At 31.8% G+C, this 17137-nt stretch overlaps 1 long non-coding RNA gene across 1 annotated transcript; it reads left to right on the forward strand.

The window, feature by feature from the left end:
* The first annotated feature begins 288 nt into the window (after positions 1 to 288).
* LOC143641012 (uncharacterized) lies at positions 289 to 12512 on the forward strand. The gene is made up of 3 exons (XR_013155211.1): positions 289 to 408; positions 7004 to 7066; positions 12400 to 12512. It is a non-coding gene; the product is annotated as an uncharacterized LOC143641012 (long non-coding RNA).
* The last annotated feature ends 4625 nt before the right edge of the window (positions 12513 to 17137 follow it).

Here is a 17137-nt window from a genome sequence, read left to right on the forward strand (position 1 = left end):
AAGCCTAATGGAAGTAAATCTAAATACAAATCAAAAATCTCTAATATGCAAAAGAAACAAAGCACATTGGCTAATAGCAATAAAAAAAAATCCAAGTTAATACTGCATTGAGGAACTTAAGGTGATGTTTTATTCCTAATATACAATACCAATTTAAATTTAAGTATAAAAACATTATACTTTAGTTAATTGGAATAGTAATATGGCTCTTACTTATTACTTTTGTTTTAAAATATATTTATACCATTTTCTTTGTGTCTCCACAAGGTGTCGTCGGGGCATTCACAAGTGCATTGAGTGCTGTTCTGAAATAAAAGATTTTGCAAACCATTTTCCTACATATGTCCACTGTAGCTTTTGCAGATACAATACTAGCTGTAGTAAAGCCTATGTAAATCATATGATGAGGTAAGAAGAGTTAAACCTGTAAATTGACAACTAAAATTATAGTACAGGAAGTTTTTGTTTTGAAGCAAAGTTATCCCTATTAGAAACTAGTTTTTCTCCTCAAAGAGCCAAAAGGACCTAGCAGTAAGGAACTTTTAAGATACTATCTGATGTTATTTTCCAACATAGTAACTCAAGTAATTACTGGTCTTAAATTGTAAGAACGGTTAATTAAACTAATAAAATTAGGATAGGTTTGTTGGGAAAATAATTTTTCTGTTTTTTTATTTTTCCCTATAGGTATTTAAAAATGGTGATTTTCAAATAAAACTTTAAGTGTTTTAAGCTTATTTAGCATACAAATAAATGTCCTCATTAGGAATATCCTCTTCAAATTAGTCACTTTGAGAGAAGCTGTGGTTTTGTGATGAAATCCAGTGATTACTGCTTCTGCTCATAGAGGAATAGCTGTACCTAATGGATTGATAGTTGAAACTATTAACCTTTTATTCAACTAGTAGCTGTAGCTTTTTAATTAGTAGCTAACATTATTGGAGGATTTTCAGTGATGTTAGGAACTTCATTGAATCTGGTTTTCTTTCTATGGTCCTTCATCTGTCAGGCCATCTATACATACATTTGTTCAGTGAAAAGGAGACACTCTTCTGGTTATGATGCCACCGTTGGAATTCTTTTTCATTAATTCATTTAATTTATGTTGTTTAAGTACCTATCATTACACTATGCTAAGAAACCCCTTCAGAACCCACATTATTTTCATTTGTATTTCTTTAATAGGAGAATATTTTATTCTATCAGGGTGGATTTTTTATCTTTAAAAATAGTTATTCCATTATAAATGTGATATACTGCTTATTCATAGTGAGTTTGTTACATTTAAATAAACATTAGAATTAATGTATAACTGAGTTTCTTGGAGATCATGACATAACCTCTGTTTTGCTTTCTTATCATTATCAGATACTGCGTTTCCAGAATTCTCCTACCTTTCATGGAAACTTTAGCCCTTCTCTCTCAGTTTTTCTGCCTTGATGATTGGCCTACCTCCTGGTGTTTTGGCTTCTTTAGTGCCAGCACTTCACATCAGCTTTTAAGTTTTGGGTCCTCTTCATTTTTAGTCTCATCCTATATACTCTTCATTCCTTCTGAATTCTTAATACTCTATGATGTTCAGAGTTTTGACTCTTTTTGCCAGTCTAGCAGCATTCATCTAACTTTATAGTCATCGTGGTCCTCTGTTTCGAATCCTGTTCTTTTCTTTGTCTTCTACATTTTTATTCATGCTCACCTAGCATAAAAGCCAGTTTAAGATCTCAGCCTCTTCCCCTTTCCATCTTTATGTATGCTTAATTCTAGAATACAAGAGTTTATTTATTCATTCTGACTTTATAATCTTTAACTTTGATTAAGACCTATCTCTTTATTTTTCTTTTTAAAGACCTCCTTATTTTTACCTACAGTGTTTGTTTAATCCTTTTTCAGTATCCTAAAGATTTTATTTTCATCTTTCAGTTGTTAACCCAACTTATTAATTGCTCAATTGAAGGTCATCTTTTTCATTTTTCCTTAAATTAGCTCTTTTCAACTCCAAATATTTTTCTTCATCCAGATATTAATCTCAGAAATTAAGCTTGTCCCATTTCTCCATAGCCAGTTCTATCTTTTATCTCCTTCAATTCATCATAAACTAATTCAGTTAACTTGTATCTTCATCCCTATGTCACTATTGGTCTTCTGCTTATAAACACTTTCTTTAATTTTAGGATGAGGGAGCTGTGTCCTTCCTGCGTATTTTCTTTATTTCTTGTCTGCCTTTTTCCATCAACATTTTTCAAAATGTTTGTTGCCAGCTTAATTGTGACTCATTTCTTTACCCTTTTGAGTATCATCCCTACCTATCAACTAACACTGACCCTTTAAAGATTATTGTGTCACGTACTTATCACCACACTTTTCCTCTTTTTTCATTCTTTACTCCTTAACTTTATTTTTAACGTTGTTGCCACTCACTTTTGAAAAGTTTCTCTTTAGTCTCTATTAAGCGGTTAATACCATTTTTCTTCTTTTTAGGTAACAACTCTCTTTCATTGCCTGTCTCCAACTGTTTATAGTTCCTTTCTTAGTAATTTTAGCACTTGCACTTTCAGCTTTCAACTTGAAATCTTAGAATTTCAATCTTTTGTTTTTCTAAGATCCAAATCTGTGTTTCTAATTATTTTGTAGATACTTTTACCCTAGACCCACTGGCATCTCAATAGAACAACAATAAAAGCCAAATATTATTATCTGTCTCAGATTCACATTACTATCATCCCAACTTTTTAAGTTCCATCTCTTTCAGGGCACCATTTTGTGTGAATGTTTAGCTCCAGCTAGAAATAATTTACTGCTCCAAGTTTCTGAAACTCAAGAAGTTCTTTGGATTCACTGTGCATCATGGCTTCCTGAGACTGCCTCCCAACCACTGCAGTATCTGATAGACCTATTGCTCTAAACCAGGCCCCATTATATTTTCCCCTAGTATACTTCTGGGTAGAATGCTAATCTCTTATTCTGTTCAAAACACAAAGCTACCTAAGGATGTCTTTTATTTTGCCCTTAATTTCTAAAGGATCAAATTGGAAAGTATTTTGTGTTTCTTAAACTAAGGTTCATCTGGCCTTCCTTCTCCCATTTATCATAGGTTTCCTTCCTGTCCTGAAGAACTTCCAAATCCATTATATCTCCAACCATTTGCAGTTGGCTCAAGACATTCTTCTTACCCTTTTTCAAACCACCCAAACCTGCATTTCATTGCCATCACATATACTCCTTATTCATTGTTAGCTCCTTTCTCCTTTTTTTTTGTTTTGTTTTTCCTTCATTGATACTGTTGTTTCCTTTGCCTTCTCACTGAGTAGCACACCCTTATTTCCACTTACTGCAGATACTTGATCTAGGTTTGAAGTTTTTATGAAGGGAAGCTTCATTTCTCCAAAAGATGTGTACATTCAGTTCTTACCCTATACCATACCAACTCTGTAGCCTTTCAAGTAGTCTTTCTTTCTGGTCTCATACCTGCCCAGTCTTCTATAAAGAGAGACTCTGATCCTCATAAGTTGGCTAATCTTTTCAAAAGTATTTTTCTTCCCATACTTATTTTATATAGTGGTTTTTTCTTATTCTTTATTAGTCCCCATGACACCCTGTCCTTCCCTCCCAGTTCATCTTTCAAATGCTCAATTCTTTTGATTTGTGTACCATTCATCTGATCTGCCTTTCATTTTGTTTGTGTATGTAGAATCTCCTTGAGAAGTGGTCTTTGTATTTATCATATCACTTACTACTTTATAAACTATAAATGATAATCATTATTTATAATTAGAAGAGGCCCCAAACGTAATCTCAAAGAAGAGATTAAAAAATCTTGAAGCTGTTGAAACATCTTTAAAGTCAGACTCTTTGAAGGAAACAGATCATTAACTTCATAATTATAAATTATTTTTTAAAAATAGTATTACTGGGGTCAGTTATTTGAATTATTGTACTTTGCTAATAGCTTGTAAGTGGTAATCGAAATCACCTGAGAAAGTGAAAATTAACTACTATATAATATTACTGTTATTCCTCAAAAAGATATATGAGACAACTTTTTCTTCTACATGTAAGAGAATTAAGTTAATGGACATTACTAATATCTCTTTTTAATAGTATTTATATCACCCAGATTCATTTTCACAAATACTGATTATTACATACTAGGAAGGTAAAGTTTGTGTTTTAGTCAAAAGACCTGACAAAAACAATTAGAGAAGGAAAAGTTTATTTTGGAGCTCATAGTTTTAGAGGTCTCCGTCTGTAGATGGTTGACTCCATGGGCCTGGGCCTGAGATGAGGCAGAATATCATGGTGGAAGCAAATGGTGGAGGAAAGCAACTGGGAACATGGCATCAGGAAGGAGAGGCAGAGCACTCTCATGATCACAAAATATATATCCAAAGACGAGCCTCCAGTCACACCCTACCTGCCTACAGTTACCACCCAGTTAATCCCTATCTGGGATCAATGCACTGATTATGTTAAGGCTCTCATAAACTAATTGAGTCATCTCTAAACTTTCTTGCATTGCTCACACATGAGCTTTGGGAGGCATATGAAACCATACAGTTTTCTAGAAAGTGTGATAGGCAGGTAGTATTGGGGGTCAAGTCCTTGCTGTTAATTTTTGCTAATTAGTAGGAGAAATATGTTTACCTAGGTTAATGTGATAAGCAGATGACTATTAGAGCACAGAGAAGGTAAGAATAAATTCTTTAAATAAGAAGTAGAAAAGACTTTCTATAAATGACATTTCTCTTAGGCTTTGAAGAAAGATGTTAAACGTTTCCAAGTAAAACGAAAGCTGTTGTAATGATTTGTTCCTGTACACAGAGTTCTGTGTCACTGTTGATTTTTTTCTTGCATTAATTTATGAATATATATTCATTCCACATTTATTTATTAGCATTTATTCTGTGTCAAACCATCTTCTTCTCTTTCACTCAACCATGAATTCTAGGGCAGGCGACTTACCACTCTAGTTATTATATCATCATTCTACAGTGTCTTAAATAGTAGGTATACCATCAATATTGTTGGATGTTAAGGAAGTCATTCCTTTTGTGTTTCTCAGAAAGTTAAGTTGTTTCTTACATGGAATCAAGATTATTAAGGAAAATATGGTCAAAGAGGGATTTTGTTCTCAATTTCCTTGAGGTATAATTTATACCTAATAAAATTTACCTATTTGTGAAGAACAATTCAATGAGCTTTTGGTAATTATAGTCATGCAGTTGGGTAGCAGGTTTTTTAGACCTACGTCTTAACACTGTATTTTTACTGTATTGAATAAAAGTCTTAGCCTTTTCTGTTTTCTTAGGTGTGTTTCTGTATTTCTATCAACTTTGTGGAAATAGGGAAGAAAGGTAGCTTTTTCCTCCTTTTTATTTGTGAGTTGTGATTCACTTTTCCATTCTTACATTACAAAAAATTGCAGTTGTAGAAGTTATGTAGTAAATACAGATGAGTTACAGAGGCAGTATAAATGCTTTTTTTTTCCAAAGATAGGGAACTCTAAATCATAACTGGATTCAGACAACTAAAAATTTAATTAGGAACATTTGTAGATATTTGGTTCAAGTTATAGATAGATGTGGAAGCCATCAAAAAGACCCTAAAATATAATTTTTCTCTCTCCTTATCAAAGAATAAACAAAAACAGTATACTTATTTGAAGAGAAAAAACTTTAAAATGTCATTAAAAAAATAACTTATTTTGAACTGAACCTGGTGATACATACTTGTAATCCCAGTGACTTAGGAGGTTGAGGCTAGAGGATTCCAAGTTGGAGGCCAGCTCATCAATTTATGAGAGACCTAGTCTAAAAATAAAAAGGGCTGGAGGTATATTTCACTGGTAGAGCACGCTGGGGTTCAATCCTCAGTAAACCTGCCTCCCAGTCTTGGACTCATTCCTCTAAGGAAACAATGATTTATATAATTTTTTGCACACAATTTCAGGGCTTCCAAACCCCCTGATCTCTCTAAAAACTGTATTTTTGTGATAATATCTTAAATTCATAAATCTCCAAATAATAGTTACCCTAGCTTGAAGAAATGATATTTGAAATCTTCTGAGGCTGTTTTCTAGGGATTATATTTAGCCAGAACATTTCTGTTCCTTTACATACATGTGCCACTGATGTGAGTAGCCATTTACCTAGTTTGTTGGCTACTGCTTTTCAAACTTTAACTTATGTAAGAACCACTGAAAAACTTGTTAAGGCAGTTTCCTGGATCCCACTGCCAGAGATTAATTCAGTAGGTTTGTGAAGAGCCTAAGATTTTGCATTTCTAAATAAACTCTCAGGTGATGGTGATACGGTTGTCTGTGACTTTCAGATATAGTGTGCTAAACTACTTCTGGTTTTCTAGTACAGAAAGCTTTCCTTATTGGCTACAATGTTTGGTCAATGTTTTTTTGTTCTGTGATTAGAGGAAGCATTAAGTTATGAGTTATGCTTTTTTTCTTAAACCTCTACTAACAATTACAAAGAACTGTCTAGATGTTTGAATTTACAGATGGTAAACAGTAATATTTAGCTGAAATAGTGTGTACTTTCTAGATCAATTGAATTCTGTTCCCCTCCCTCTATACCAGCATGTTAAGATTATTAAAAAGTTATTTTCAAAAAGTTGATTTCTAATAATAATTCAGATTGTAACAAAATTAATTTGTTAATAAAAATTTAGAATTGTTTTAAATGTATAATAAATGAAAAATTTAGTTTGTTTTTTAACTCTTTGAGCATTTCCTTTTTACATAATGGTGAGGTATTGATCATCTAAGTATATGCTTAGGGAAAAAAGTATGTATCATTAGGAATTAAAAGCAAAATGGAATATCAGATCAAATGTTAAATTAAACAGAGTTAATGGTTCAGTATTTATTCTGTAGTCTTTTAAAAACTAGAAACTTAAGTACAGACTTGAAATATGTTTATAAATTAATATAATTATTATTATGAAATAATAGAATTCTATACTAAAATTATTAAAATGTCTTCTGTCTCTCCAGCTTTCACAGTAGTCGTCCAAGTAAAAGGTTTTGTATATTTAAGGAGCATTCTGAAGATCTCAGGTAACTAGTTGATTTTTTTTAATTCTTTCTACTAAACAATGGTTATAATTTACATTCTTTCTTGCATAACAAATTTATTGAAATATAATTCACATGCTGTACAATATGCATTTAACAATAAAATTAATAGGTTATGGTATTGTGCTATATTATACTATACAGTATAGTATAGCATCCAAACCTATAATAGGTTATAGTATTATACTGTACTGCTGCTGTACAGCAATGACCACAGTTAATTTTAGTACATATTGGTCATTCCAAACAGAAACCCTTTCCCCATTCATTAGTGGTTATCCCCATTTCTTTTCAACTCTCCCCATTACTAAGCAATCATGAATCTACTTTGTGCCTATGTAGATTAGTTCATTCTAGATATTTTCTACAAATGGAATGATAGACTGTGTATGTAGTCTTTTCCAACTGCCTATAAAGGTTTATGTATATTGTAGCATGCATGTATGAATGCTTCATTTTTCAAAGTGCTGAATGATATTCCATATTATGAATATGTCATAGTTTAGCCATTCATTCAGTTCATTTTCACTTTAGGTTGTTATAATGCTACATTGTGAACATTTACATATTAGCTTTTATAAGGACATGTCTTTTTATTTTTCTTTAGTGTATACTTAACATTAAATTTGCTGGATTTTATAGTACATTGATCCTTTTGAGGAACTGCTAAATTGCTTTTCAAAGTAGCCTCATTATTTACATTTCCACCAGCAGTGTATGAGGGTTCTAGTTTCTTCACAATCTTTTGTAACATTCTGTATTATATCTTTTTTGTTATAGTCATCCTAGTTGCTAGGAAGTGCTGTATCATTGTGGTTTGCACTTTTAAATTAAACTGTCTGGGAGTGCCAGTTTGGAAATCTGAGTGATTCCTAATGGATATTATATTGTTCCTTATAAGACCTGAGATATGCCATTAATCTCTTGGTAAATTTATTTCATTGGTGACAAATGGTGTCAAGATGAAATTCTCATGCATTTTCATTGTAAAATGAAAGGAAAAATCAGGCCCACCAACAATATTTGAATATCAAAAAGTTACTTAAGATACCTATTAAAGTGACGCTGTTAATTTTTGAAGCACATATATGAAACCACTGAAATTCTTGAAATCAGTAGTCTTCATAATTCTTTTTTGTTTGTTTCTTTTTCAAATAGAAGTATACATCTTAGCTTCTGTAAAGAAACTATGGATGAATGTTGATAATTAGCATTGGTTATACCACACACTGAATTCAAAATCCATTGAGCACCATTTTTTAAAATTCTGATTTCCTTTGTTTCTTTTTCTTTGTTTATTTTCTGCTTATGTTGCTATTCTCCTTGAAATAACAATATCTTTGTTCCACCAAAATAATTTATTGATAAGTATAGCCAAAGAATTGTTTGATGCTTTGGGTTCATGGAAAAGGAGGAAGAGGGAATGGCATTATGTCTTAGGATCTTTGTGTTTATTATCTCCTATGCATAGTTTACTCTTTCCCAGATATTATATGGTTATTCCTTTATCTCCACTCTGACAGTGATCCTTTCCTTAATTACTGCATTTGAAATTGTATCCACTCCCCCCATGCTTCACTCTAGCACTTTTACCTCCTTTTAATATTTTTTTCATAGTGCATTTGCAATACTGTATATTTTACTTTTTGTTTGTCTGTGGTCTGTGTTCTCTTACTACATTCTATGTGGCTTGTGGGTTTTTTTGTTGTTGTTCATTTGTTTTTGTTTTTTTAAGCCTAGCATATAGTAGGCATTCAGTAAATATTTGTTGAATAAATTAATGTATATGGAAAAAATATGTATTTGGACAAAAGGTCCCATTTATGATGCTGAGCCAGTAGCTCACAGGAAGATAAAAAATAATGGTTCAATATTAAAACTTTTAGTCTCATTAGAGTGTTTATTGTATTCAGAGAAATTGATTGTTACTTGAGGTACTGCCTTAATAAAGACTTTTATAAGAATGAATAGGATTTATTGCATTTTAAAAATCAGATTTTAATTTGATTTTTACCTCATTGTAGTCTAGCTCAGTTGTGTGTTAGTTTTTTAAACAAATTATCTGAGTTTTTAAAGGTCTGGAGTGTTTTTCTCTCAACTACCATTATGTCTCACATTGGAATTGGTCAATTTCTGTGAGTGTAACTTAGCATATTTATAAAATTCCATATCCCCCAATCTTTGTAATTACTTATTGAAATGGAATACTTTTTATTGTGTATATTATGTGTATTATGCATTTATCATGTATGTATTGTAACAGGTTCTGTGTAGATGATAGGGATAAAGCAATCTTGGAACTAGCCTTCAGGGAATGTTGTTCATTAGGTGGGAAATAAAGTATGAACAGAAGTAACTATGGATTTTAATAAGTGCAATAAGTTATTTCAGAGAAGTGAGAGATTACTTGGAATGATCTGGATAGGAATTAGGTTTACTTTGTTTTTAAGGATGAGTGTTTTTTTTTAACTGGCAGAAGAAGCAGAGGGATCTTCTAGTTGGAGAAAATAGCACAAAAGTGCAGAAATGAAAAAGAGAAGGCATACAGAAAGTATGGCTAGTAGTAAATGGATGGAACATGATGTTTGTGTGATAGTAATGGACTAAAGTCTGTAGCAACAATTTTGAGCTTACAATCATATTGGAATGCATTGAAAATTAAACTTAGGAAATTTGGATTTAATTCAGAGGGCACTGGAGAACCATTAGTGTTTTGTGTAGATTCAAGTAATACTGAAGGAAAGTTGAATTCAGGGACATACAAGGTGAGTTGTAGGTGCATAAATCATTTAGATTAGGGATCTGAATTAAGGTGGTGAGGTGGTATTACATTGAGTTTATGATGTAATATGGGCTCTGGAATCAAAGTGCATAATTTTACACCTGATTTTGACCTTTACCAGCTCTATGTCCTTGGTAGGCTACTAAGCTAACTCTGTACTGTATAAAAGGGTAATAATTATAACACTTAACTCTTCAGGTTGTTGTAAGATTTAGATGAGATGATATGTTTAAAAGCAGCCTGGCACAGATAAGTACTCAATAAGTTGTTAATATTATAAAATGCTTGACATATTAAATGTTTTAAGAAAGGAGAAAGTCATAGGTAACTATGGTTTGAGCTTTAGTGTCAAGTGAAATGGGACCATAAGAAAGTCAGGAGGAGATGACTTGGGGAGAAAGCAGATGATTTTAGATTTGATGTGCCAGTGAATTCTCTCAGTGCACACATATATCATGCTATTAGAATAGAACTTAAGGAGGAGAAATCAGTCTGAAGTATCCTGTTTGTTTGTATTCATATACTGGTAAAACATATATATTATGTAATGAACATCAAATATATGAACGTTGAATGTATATATTTTGTATTAAACTGATAATAACAGTGATCAGTTAAATGATCATTTTTTTTCACCTAAACAAAATTTAGGTGAAACTTTGATTTATTAGAGAGATTCCAAAGACTCTTATAGACCCCTAAGTAGAGGAGCAACAGGCAGAGCAAATAAGGAAAACAAAAAGTCATCAAGAACTTACTTTAGTTCTCTCTGCTTTGATCTGCTAAGGCGGCACAATGCTGTCTTATTTTCTCTGGACTTGGGTTTCTTTCTGCTTTCTCTGTACAGACCATCTTTTCTCTACTAATGACCCAACTATAATATTCCCAGACTCACATATTTTCCCAATATTGTGATTGATTAAAAATTCCAATTACAAATCCCTGTTTAAAAACAGATTGAGTTAGTCATGCCATCCCTTTTTAAATTATCTATATCCAGTGGAATAGGCAGTAGCCTGTTCTTTACCAGTGAAAATCTTTTTAGTATCTATGAGGGCAGTTTGTTCATAGAAAAAATTGTAGTTAGTTATTTAAGCTAAGTATTTTACATTTTAACTTTCTTTAAGCTTTTAAGTCTCCATACTCCATTTAGAATTTTAGAAATACTCCATTTAGAATTTGAGTACTTTTTAGTAATCACTTTCTAGAGGAACTTTAATTTAATGTAAGATAAAGTTCATTTAAATTGAACAGACTGAATTTTTTTCAACAGTGACATTTAAGTTCAAATTACTTTAAACAATTTAGTGTCATTTATCCATTAAATATACTTGATTTTCTTTTAAAGGGCACTTCAAATGCTTGACCCAACTAGCTCCCAATTGCTTAACATTTTAATAAATCTAATAAGTTCAATTATATAGTGGCTTTCTAAATTCTCTGAACCATCTCAATATTTTTACAGTCTTAATAATATTTAAGATACTTTTCAACTAAAAGTCACGAGATCAAACACATTTTAAATATGAATCTTAAGGCCATTGACACATAACTTTAATATGCCAATTATGTTTAAATACTTCAGATAGCAAATGTTATTCAGTTTAATTCAGTGAGTATAAGAACTATTCTAGACTCAGCAAAAGTTTTTCATGATTTTGGGACTTGTTTCCTAACTTCCTTTGAAAGTCCTTAATCATTTCATGTGTTATTTAAGAATCAAGAACATACTGGAGTTCTCCCTGCTTTGACCTGCTAAGGCAGCATGATGCTGTCTTTATTTTCCCTGGACTTGAGTTTCTTTCTCCTTTCTCTGTACAGCACTCACAAGTTTTGTTAAAGAGAATGAGTAGTATAGGCCCCATCAGGTAGGCAATAGCATTCACAGTGCTGGGATGATGAGGATTCCAAATTTGTGGACTCCAACATTTTTATTAACTATGTCAGTTAATTCCATGTTAAATAATAACCACCCTTGGAAGATCATGCTAAAACCTTGGCATGTAGTGGCAGGTATCATACTATACTTCTAAATACTTTATAATTTTCTTCTAATTTTGTCCTCAACTAAATAAAACACTAGATTATAAATTTCATTCAAGTACTGACTGGCTTTTTTTTGTTGTTATTCATAATAACAGTGATACAGTTATATAGACAACCTCAGTAAATATATATTGAGTGAATGAATGCTATTCTCACTTTGCAGATGGGCAGAGGAACAAATAGAATGTGACTTGCCTATATTGTTGCAAATTGTTAATGGAACCTAGACTGGTTGTAGGTCTTTTGACTGGTACAAAAGATAAATATTTATAAAACATAAATACTCTATGTAAATAAGTAGTAGCAAAATTTGGACATAGCTGTACCATTTTATAGAGAATCATTTCAGTTACATCAAATTTATATAACAAATAACAAGTTACATTTATCACACAAAAAGATAATTTGTGGAAAAACAATCATTGAACTTGTATATAAATTTAACAACAGATAAAAACTTTTCTTTTATGCTATTTTTTTTTAATAGGGGCATTACTCTAGTGTGCCTTAATTGTGATTTCCTAACTGATGTTTCTGGCTTAGATAATATGGCTGCACACTTAAGTCAACATGAAACCCATACTTGCCAAGTTGTAGTAGAGAAAGGTACGTATATATAACTGTGCTCTTGTGGATTTTGTTATTTATTCCATTATTTTTGGTCAACCACAATATGAACTCTTTACTAAATTGTTACTCTCATCATAGTTCATATGCTGTTGTAAATATAAAACTTTTCTTCTAATTTCAGTTTCTGTCTGTATCCCAAATTCTGAACATCTTTCTGAGTAAGTTTAATTTTTTTCAGTGCATTTTACTTTGATGGATTTTAGCACTTACTGCATTTTTAAGTGTATCATTAATAGCAATGAAAAATATTTTTTTAAAAGTTTTTTAAACCTGCTTGTTGAAATAGGTTCCTGCTCTGTGGAGCTCGTGACCTGGTGCAAGACAAGTTGGCATTTCCTAAGTTCAAAGTTCTGAGATATTTTCTTACACAAAGCCACTCAAGCAGCCAAGTTTATGACACTAGCTTTCATTATTCAGCTCTGTTCAGCTTGTAAATGGGTTCAGATTCCTGATCTACTTTATCTTTGTGTCAAGTTGACATATCTTAACATACATTTTGTTGTTGTTGTTGGTTTTCTATAAAAATAACTTATTGCTATGGTCTTTTCTTACTTTGCTTAAAATAATTTGTGTTTCTCTCTACTGCACTTGCCTTCAGAGTAATACATTCCAAGTGATATGGTTGTTTGTCTTCTGTTTTGTCTGCTTCTTAATTTCATGTCTTAAGTTTTTGGACCAGATGATTGTCCTTTTTCTCATTTGTTGTCTATCATTGCGCTATCTTTTTTTTCAGGTGCAGAAGCAGCCCAGAGATTTCAAAAAATATCCAGGGTACACCTGGACAGTGTCCCCCTTTGATGGACACAACTGATGACTGTTCTCTCTTTCCAAGGAATGTGAATTATTTGACTGTGGGACCTGCTCTAGGTTGTGGCCTCAAGAAATCATATCTTGGGGAAACTCCCTTCCTGCATGACTGGCCTCTTATAAGGCTGATGTTGATTTGGCCAGAGATGGCCTCGGGGCCCACCAAATTGAGCATACTTCCCACTGGCACCTTTGGTTCTCCATCTTAATAAGCTCATGGGCCAATTATAACTAAGAAAAACCTATCAAATCAATGGTTCATCATACAAATTAAAGTTTACTCATTTTGGCTGCTACCCATAAATCTTCCTGTATCCTGAATGCAATCCAAGAAATATAAAAAAAATCTAGTTGTTAGGAAATCATGACTATTTTTCATGTCCTTGGAACAATAGGTCTCTATAATTATGATTTAAAATCATAGTTATTTTTACTGTTATTTAAAATTATCATCCAGTATTAACTCTAAAATTTTCTCAACAATACCTATTCTCAGATTTTTTTTTTTAAAAATTTAGTTTAATTTTAATTGCTTGATTTTATGTTCTCTAAATTTAGTGATATCTACTTTATGATATCTATTTTTCTATACTTTTCTTTAAAACTTATTCAGTGTTTATGTTTTTAAGAACACCAGGAGATTTCTTAAGAATTCTTTTCAGATTTCACTTAGCTACCTGTTGATAGCTTTATAGTATGGCTGTTCTCAGACAGTTATGATATCTTCTGTCTTGTTTCAGGATTATTATTTATATTACCTCAATAATTTTTGCTTTGAAGGTGTTAAAAATTGGTAAAGCTTGCAGATCTTAAAAACAAGTTTTAAAGTAACATATTTGTATATCTAATCTGTAATTTAATAAAATTTTTTTTGTTTAAATGTCTCATTCTTTGCTAGTAAACAATTTCTTATAAAAACTATTTTATCCTATTGCTTTAATTGTTATATGGAAGCATTGTTATGTGGCATGCAAACCTAAGAGCTAGGGCATCTTGCATTTTTTCCTCTAGCATAATTAAATTTCATTATACTATACTAATTTCTTGAATTTTAAAGACTAGCAAAGTGCCTTTTATGCCTTAATTGCCGTAAGGATCATCAGACTCTGAAATTATAACTCAGGTGTGGTTTCTTTTATTCTAAAATCAGAGATAAAGCCAGTTTAGATGACTGCTTATTTTGTAATGTTTACCTTATGAGTATTAATCAAGAAAATTAAATCCTGTTAGCTTTAATTATCTGGACAAATTTATAATGTAAATGAAGGATATTCCAAAATGTCCAAAGGTGGCTTGTTTCTTAGTATTGGACTTAGTAATATATTATTCTTTATTTCCTTATCTAGCTCCCTGAAGTTCATCTTCCTTCTTTCTACCCAATTTTTAAAAATTTTGCCCAGAAACAACAGTTTATTTCCATTTTTAACATTAGTTCTTTATATTTTATAGAATAGAAAATCTGCTTTTCCTTGATTGTAATTAAAAAATATGATATAGCAATATATGAGTACTATTTTATAATTTTTCTGAGACTTAATTTTTGTAGTATCAAGTTCATTTCCTTGAAGTATAAACTATATTATCACCTGTAACTTCATTTTTTAAAAATTGGTTTGACTAAAGCAGGACAAAGCTTGCTAATTATTGTAGGTAATTAGTTGAATTTGTGTGACACTAATAGGTTTTAGCTTAAGCCTGATCTTTCTTTACCATCAAGTTATTCTAAATAGTTGATTTGCCTCATCAGCTATTGCCATGTCACATGTTTATGCTTTTTGGTTACTGTTGAATAGGTCTAATTTTTAGATTGAGTCTATTGTCATTCTTAGTAAATGACTCTTAAGCTATAGAAACTTGGATTCTTGCCTTATTGTCACATTTTGGCAAAACATCTTGCCTATATTTTAGATGATGGTCAATACTTTGAAGAAGAATGAAGTAGGGAAGAGAAATATAGGAATATGGGGTAGAAATTAGGAGACCACCATTTTAAATCTGGTATCAGGGAAAACTTCGCGGACACATGACATTTTGAGTAGAGGCTTTTACCTATTTTTAAATTGAATTATCTCTTACCTATTGAGTTGTAGGTGTTCTTTATGTACTACAGATAAAAGTTCTTTATTTTTACAATATTTTCTCCCAATCTGTTGCCTAATTTTTGAAAACAGGATTATTTTAATTTAGTCTCCTTTATTCTGATTATTAGTATTTATTTATTTATTTTAAAATATTTATTCTTAAGTTTTAGATGAACACAATATCTTTATTTTACATTTATGTGGTGCTGAGGATCGAACCCAGTGCCTTGTGCATGCTAGGCGAGCACTCTACCACTGAGCCACAACTACAGCCCTGATTATTAGTATTTAACCAGGAGTTGAAAGCTATACTTTTTTTTCCTGACAAGAATCCTGCTTAGGGGCTGGGGCTGGAGCTTGGGCTTATTGGTAGAGTGCTTGCCTAGCACGTGCAAGGCACTGGGTTCCATCCTCAGTACCACATAAAATAAATACATAAAATAAAAGGTATTGGTTCCAACTACAACTAAAAAAATAACAAAACAAAAACTATTTAAAGAAAAAAAAGAATCCTGCTTAGGTTGGTAGCCACTCCTAGCAAATTATATGTAGAAATATTCAAATAAAGAAACTATTACACTATAACTTCCCTGAACTCAGGGATGTATAGTTGACATTGCTAAGGGTGTATAGACCATGAATTCCTGTAAGAGTCCACATAGGTCAGCAAGAGTTAAAAAAAAGAAAGCAAATACAGAAAAAGGACAATGGGCCATATTTATTTGTACCTTCTCCTGCATAAGAATTCATAAAAATGTGAGACTATGAGTCAGTGAATGACATTTTAGGAAAATATATTGTGTGGTTTCCAGCTTTGGAAGCAAGTAAGTAAATGGATGAAAATTTGACTGAGTAACATGGTGGAGCTATCTTAGCAAATGTTAAGATTTTTTGTAAGAATTTCTTGCTTAATGATAAAGGATGCAGACTTTTCATAAAGAGGATAGAGGCCATTGAGAATACTACTTGATCTTTAAGGATATGATTGCATAGAATAGAACTCCTATCTAGTACTTGTTTTTTGGAACTGTGATGAACTTCTTCTTTAATTGCCTTTTCTACCTAGCACTTGCTGTCATTCCTACTCCCAGACCTCAACCAGAATAGCAATCTTATTTTCAAAATATTTTGCTAGCTTTTTTTTTTTTTTGCATATACCATAAAACTCACTATTTTAACGTGTACAGTGAAGTGGTCTTTAATGTATTCACAATGTGTTATAACCATCACTATTGTAATTCCTAAAAATTTCTCCCACTCCAAGAAGAAACTTCATACCTGGTATCAGTCATTCTAAATTTTTCCATATCCTGGAAACCACTCATCTGCTTTCTTTCTCTATGAATTTACCTTTCCTGGACATTTCATGTAAATGGAATCATATAACATGACCATTTACATCTGACTTCTTTTTATATAGCATAATCTTTTTGAAGTTCATTCATAACTGTAGGTAGCATATTATCTGAGTTTCATTCCTCTTTATGACTGAATAATAGTCTACTGAATATATGTGCCAGGTTTTGTTGATGGACATTTTGGTTTTATGACTTTTTGATTATTACAAATAATGCTGCTGTAAACATTTGTGTACATGTGCTTTGTGTGAACATTTATTTTTAGTCTTTTGGATATATCCATCTAGGAGTTTGATGGAGCATACAGTTCCTCTGTATTTAATTATATTAAACTTTTCCACAACGGCTG

The sequence above is a fragment of the Callospermophilus lateralis genome, unplaced genomic scaffold (genome assembly GCF_048772815.1).
Source record: "Callospermophilus lateralis isolate mCalLat2 unplaced genomic scaffold, mCalLat2.hap1 Scaffold_82, whole genome shotgun sequence".
NCBI classification, from domain to species: domain Eukaryota; kingdom Metazoa; phylum Chordata; class Mammalia; order Rodentia; family Sciuridae; genus Callospermophilus; species Callospermophilus lateralis.